The sequence below is a fragment of the Arachis stenosperma genome, chromosome 1 (genome assembly GCF_014773155.1).
Source record: "Arachis stenosperma cultivar V10309 chromosome 1, arast.V10309.gnm1.PFL2, whole genome shotgun sequence".
Lineage (NCBI taxonomy): Eukaryota > Viridiplantae > Streptophyta > Magnoliopsida > Fabales > Fabaceae > Arachis > Arachis stenosperma.
Window position 1 is genome coordinate 33,236,705 of NC_080377.1, and position 6,098 is coordinate 33,242,802.

At 36.4% G+C, this 6,098-nt stretch overlaps 1 pseudogene; it reads left to right on the plus strand.

Annotated features, from left to right (window-relative positions):
- Positions 1-3,405: 3,405 nt before the first annotated feature.
- On the plus strand, positions 3,406-5,829 carry LOC130977318 (NADP-dependent malic enzyme-like; annotated as a pseudogene).
- Positions 5,830-6,098: the final 269 nt, after the last annotated feature.

Consider the following 6,098-nt stretch of genomic DNA (forward strand, 5'->3'; position numbering starts at 1 on the left):
GAGATGTCACCTTTCTGCCACGACCAGGGTTATAGTGCCCTGCTCACTCTTTCTAGTGCCCAACACTTTATCTTGAGCCCTGTGAGTTATAGTGCAAGGCACACTCTTTCGGGTTATAGTGCTCGAGTTCACTCTGGCAGCAAAAAGGTTATATGAGTGGGAGACTGCCACAGTTCTCACATCTCAACGTAGGCGGGAGACTGCCTCGGCCCCTACGCCGGCACCGCTACCTCGACAAGCAGGAGATTGCTAAAGCCCTTGCCTAAGGTGCATAGCGACTTGCCAAACAGAACAATTCAGTAATACAGCACAACTCATAATACAATTCCGTTTATACATATTCCATTAACCATAATCCGTCATTTTCAAGTTCCAATCTCATCATTCATCATCAATATCTCAAGTTCATCATCAACCCATCTCCCCATTAGCTCACAAGACAATTCCACCCAACTAACATACCAAGTCTAAGTCACCGTCTTTTAATATAAAACTCGTATATAAATCCACTAATCCCGATTCCTAAACCCATCTATACTAGTCTTAGGTTCTAATTACTAACCACAAGCCTTAATGAGAAGTTAAAGAAGTTTGGAAAGTTAGAGAACTCTTAAAAATAAAGAAAATACATTTTTCAGAAAAACAAGGGTTGTGCATACGCATATGTCAAAAAAGTGAGGGTCACGTACGTGACCCCCAGCTCGCGTGCTCGAGCGTCTCAACTCGAATGGGTTGCTCGCGTCGCGTGTTCAGTGTTCGCGTACGCAAGGGCCTAAATTCTGATAGCTTGCGTACGCATACAGTGCTCGCGTACGCGAGATACCCAACCCGAATGGGATGCTCGCGTCGCGTGCACTGTTTGCGTACGCATGCTGCATCAGGATCAGAAAAATTAATAGCGGCAGAATTTCAATTTTAAACACCAAACTTTAAATGCTCATAACTTCTTCTACAAAATTCCATTTTTCTCAAACTTTATATCAATTTAAAGCTCTTTAAATGATCTTTAGTTTAAATCAAAATTCAATCAATTTCAAAAAATGGAGACTCGAGTTATGATCCGCCAAAGTTCACCAAAAAAGGTTCCTACCAAAAGAGACAATTCTCTAATTTTCCAAAACTTCTAAACCAACCAACTCAAACATAACTCAAAACAATCCAGAATTCATAATAGACACTTCCCAAACATTTATCAATCACTTAACTATCAAAACCACTCAAATACTCACCTTCTTCAACTTCAAGTTCCTCCTAAACTCATGTTAAAACTCCTCAATCATTAATTCAATATGAACCACAATAACCAATAATTCATATCATCATCAACATTTATCTCCAAATATCAACACCTACCATTATAGCTCATCAAAAACATCATACTCGTCAGTAATCATCATCTACCAACATATATATACATATCATCACTAAATGAAAATATTATGACTAAATGAAAATTTACAAACTCTCAATTACAAAGAAAAAATTATAACACTTTTTAATATATGTATAAAAAAACACTCACTAAAATTTCCACTACGCCACTCATGATCGGGGTCCTCATTCATTTCTCTTATGTGCCATTTGGTTCTTGTGCACACATATACACCTCTCTCTCTCTCTCTCACACACACACACACACACACAAGTTCTTCATTCTCTTTCTCTCTTTCCTAAATGCTTTTCTAGTTGTTACTACTAACTTGTACAGTTGCCCATATCGGATCGGATATAACTTATAATTCTATCCAATCTCTTTATTGTATTCATCGGATCAAATTGAATATAATATATATATTTTTTAGATCGGATCGGATATCGAATATGTATGCATAATTCAAAAAAACTATTTTAAGGTCCTGTTTGGCTGTTTTTACAAAAAAAATGTTCAAAAAATTTATTTTTTGACCTTTTTAAATATATTTACTCCTAAAATATTATCAATAAAAATTCTCTTGAATAACAAAAAAAAAGCACAAGATCTAAGTTTAATTATTCTAAATTGAAGTACAACATAAAAAATTAAAAACAAGATTTCATAAAACAACACACTAAAATTTATATTACATTAGAGTTTATTATGCTATTTATATGAGACTTATGAATATGCGGATCTGTGGATCGAATTCGCTGATATCACTACTAAATCTGCCACTACAAGAAAAAAAGGTCTATGGCCACACTTTTTTCTTTCCACGCTTTTAAAGCGTGGCCAAAAGTGGTCAACGACCACGCTTTTATGAGGGTGGCGATCGATTAGAGATTTGGCCACGTTTTTTTGCTACGCTTAAAAAGCGTGGCGAAAAAGATCTATGGCCATGCTTTTATGAAGGTGACAATTGATTAGAGATTTGGCCATGCTTTTTTTGCCACGCTTCAAAAGCGTGGCCAGAGAGAGAAACAGGGACACTTTTTAAATGTGGCAAAAAGTCTTTTATCTTGGCACCCAAAAAAAGCGTGGCGAAATGTTTTTGATCTAGGCACCCCTAAAAAATCGTGGCGAAAAGGTTTCCCAACACGTTACAAGACTCATCAGACTCTTCTACTCTTCTCCCCTGACACTAACACTAATGCTTTGAAACCCTAACACTCAGACTCTACTGTTGCTCATCCCTAACTCTGTTACTCATCGTCGGTACTTGCACTCTCTCCTTTGTCGGCGCTTCCTCCGTCGTCTCCCTTAACCCGTCTCTGTTGGCGCTCGCATTCCCTGCGCTCACTACTCACTGTGTGCAGCTGCTTGCTTCCACGGTGGATGTGATGATCCGATACCCAGCCCCTTTAACCCGTTGACAGATGGCAGCACCCAACCCATAATTTATGTACTCACCAGGTATGATATCTTGACCCTGCTAGCTTGGGGTGTTCTTTACAGGTTCTTCTTCTACTTGGTACTGAGATTTTACTCCAAGAATGAGAGAAAATGATGAACCAATCATATATATACTATGTCTACATTTTTTGTTCTTGATAAAGTTGTAGACTTCAATGTACCATTTTCCTATGGTTTGTTAAAAATGTGAAACAATAATAACAAATATATATTATCATGATCATATATGTGAAAAGTAGCTACTGAGTTTTTCAGCTTTACTGTTCTTAGAAGTGTTGAGAGAATCTAAACAGAAAATCTACTCTTTTATTATGGTTTTCTTCCATTAATTTGTGGAACAAATGCTATTCCATAAGCCATGTTTGTACATCATTTCAAAAGAAAGTAAGGCATATATTCCTGTCATATAAATGTGCCTCACTCTTAATCAACCAAACATGTATGAAGACCAACAATTGGTTCAATATCAAGATTGATTTGGTTTTTTATGAACTCAGTGCAAAATTTAAAAAAACATCCAAATATGCTGAAGCCAATGTATTCCAGAATGTTTCGACTGGTCCAAGAAATGGAAGATGGCTACTGATGTGGTTAAGTTTCCTGCTGCAAAGAGGAGGTTGTCTTTCATTTCTGCCGGAAATATGAGATTTTTTATTTAATTAATATAATTATTTGGAATTAGTGTTGTTTTAATTCGTTCTGATGTGTGTGTTGATGATTGCTTTTGATTTTGATGGTAGTGGTTGAAAGAGATTAAAGGAGATTAACAGTTGGCGATGGGGTTCTAGAAGTATCTTTGGAGGTATTCCCTTGTTTGCTTCGTGGATTTTTAGTTTATCGTTTGAAATTGTTGGTTTTCGGATTTAATTTTGATGCATGTACTTCAATTATGTGTTTTACACTTTTATTGCTGAAGAAGCTTATACATTGAGCAAGGTAACTAACTGTTTATATAATTGGCCTCAGAAACTCAGAATAGATTACACACATCATTATATGTTAATATTGTTTATCTTAATTTAATTTGCAGGGTCAAGCAATCTTTGCTAGTGGTAGCCCATTTGATCCTGTTGAATATGAAGGAAAAGTCTTTGTTCCTGGACAGGTTTCATTTGACCTTTGCTACCTACACATTTTGTTATTCAATATAAACATCTCAGTGGCTGACCTTTATATATTTATTTTTTCATTTTATTTTTTTGCGCTTCCTGCATTGCTGTTCAGGCCAAAAATGCTTACATATTCCCTGGTTTTGGCTTGGGTTTGATCATCTCTAGTGCAATTCGCGTCCGCGATAAGATGCTCTTGGCAGCCTGTGAGTTCATTCAAGCTAAGAGAGATTAAATATACTAAAATCAATTCAATCTAAATTCCAAGAAGGTAGAACCAAGAACTCACAAACGGTTTCTTCTTATGCAACAGCTGAAGCTTTGGCTGCACAAGTGTCACAGGAGAACCATGACAAAGGACTGATTTACCCTCCATTCTCAAATATCAGAAAGATATCAGCACATATTGCTGCTAACGTGGCAACAAGGCATATGAACTTGGTTAGTTTCATGAAATGTTTTGAGTTTCAGACAACTTTGCTTTATTTTCTTTTCAATACTTATATCTTTTGTGTTGTGTTTGGTAAAATAGGTCTTGCTTCTCATTTACCTCGACCTAAGGATCTTGTCAAATATGCAGAAAGTTGCATGTACAGCCCAGGCTACAGAAATTACCGTTGAGATTTTTGAACCATATTATGTCATGTTTTGTTTAGTTTAGTTTCAAAGGCTACAAACTATGATTCAGACCAAAGCTTGTGGCTGCTTCATGAACTAAACCAAGCAAAACATATTAGTAGTGTGCTCTCCGCGGTTTTACAGTTATGAGATACTTGTTAGGGACATATTCATTTTATTGCTAAGATAGATTGTTGTACAAGGCATCGCCATAGGAACCTAAATTCTTCAACCAGATGTGAGAGAAGTTTGCTAATTCTTTCAAATTGTAAACAGGACAATCACTTTCCTATGCAAACTCGAGATTTATTTTGTATTTGATTTGTCTTGTAAAAAAAAATTGCATACTATATTTATAAGTTTGCTAATAAAAAAGAACTAAAAAATTTATATTTTGTATCGATGAAGGTAAAAATCAGAAAAAAGATTTTTTTTTTTAAATTTTTCAAGGCTATTGCCACGCTTTTAAAGCGTGGCCGTATCTCTGACTATGGCCACGCTTTAAAAGTGTGGCTATATTGACAAACCCCAATTTGGCGGTTTGTCTTGTATTGGATTTAGAGCATTTTGATAACCTTTTGTCACATTTAGCCTATAAATTAGCATGGTTTTGTTATCTCTCCCGTATTTGTGCCTAAGTGTAAAAACATGCTTTTTAAGCCTTATTTTGATGAATTCTATTTCCTCTTTTGATTCCATAAGATGCCTTGATATGTTTGTTAGTAATCTCAGGATGAAATAGGCTAGGCATGGATCAAAGGAAACAAGGAAGGAAGCATACAAGTGGAGAGAAGCATAAAAAGCCAAAGAAGCAAAGTCAGCCATGCACGCGCACGCGCACAAGGCGCTCGCGCGCACATTGCGAAACAGGCCAAGGACGCGCACGCGTACCATGCGCGCACGCGCCGATGATGGCACATGACCTCATTAAGGCAACACGTGCCTGACGATTTTGGAAGGTTTCAGCAACCAACTTTGGCGCCAAAATGCATATAAGAGCCAAGGATTGAAGGAGATTGACATGACAATTAACACATTCACATCCATAGACTAATTTTAGATGATTAGCTTAGTTTAGGAGTTAGAGATAGTTTCTAGAGAGAGAAGCTCTCACTTCTCTCTAGAATTAGGATTAGGTTTAGGTTAATCTCTCCTCTTGGATCTAGGTTTAATTCATGCTTTGATTTACTTTTTCCTTATCAATTCTTACTCTTCTCTTCTCTCTCTCTCTCTCTAGTTATGTACTTTAATTCTTGCAATTCTTCATTTTGTTGTGGATCTAGTGTTGTTCTTTTGTTTTCTTTCAATAATGCAATTTGAGGTAATTCATGATAATTGTGAGTTCCTTGATTGTTGTTGTTAATTCTTTGTATTCAATTGTTGTTAGAATTCTTTCTTGTTGTGATTTACTATACTTTCCTTTTGTGCCTTCCAAGTGTTTGATGAAATGCTTGGAAGAATGTTAGACTAGAATTTTATGTTCTTGGCTTGAGAAGGTAACTTAGGATTTCTTGAGTCACTAGTGTCCAATTGATTGCTAG